Below are 316 nucleotides of genomic sequence, written 5' to 3' on the forward strand. Positions count from 1 at the left end.
CCTGTGTTGGAACAGGCTGGGATGGCAGCGGCTGTGGCAGCAACCCCAGAGGCAGGAGGAGGGACACTGAGGTGAATTCAGGGGGGCTGATAGGGCAGATGGTGACACACGGAGAAACTCAGCTGACACGAGCCAGCAGCAGCCCATTGTGAAAGGAGCCAAGTGAGCTTCCCACCACCGTGGGGTGTCACAGGGTAAACCCTCGGGGCCCTGCCCCAGGGAGTGGACTGTGCAGGAGACAGGCAGTGTCTCCCTCAAGAAGCTTGTTGAGGTCTCAACTCATCCTTCAAAAGCCATCCTGCCGTTGCTGTTGGAT

This window comes from Apaloderma vittatum, unplaced genomic scaffold (genome assembly GCF_000703405.1).
Source record: "Apaloderma vittatum isolate BGI_N311 unplaced genomic scaffold, ASM70340v1 scaffold34693, whole genome shotgun sequence".
Taxonomy (NCBI): Eukaryota; Metazoa; Chordata; class Aves; order Trogoniformes; family Trogonidae; genus Apaloderma; species Apaloderma vittatum.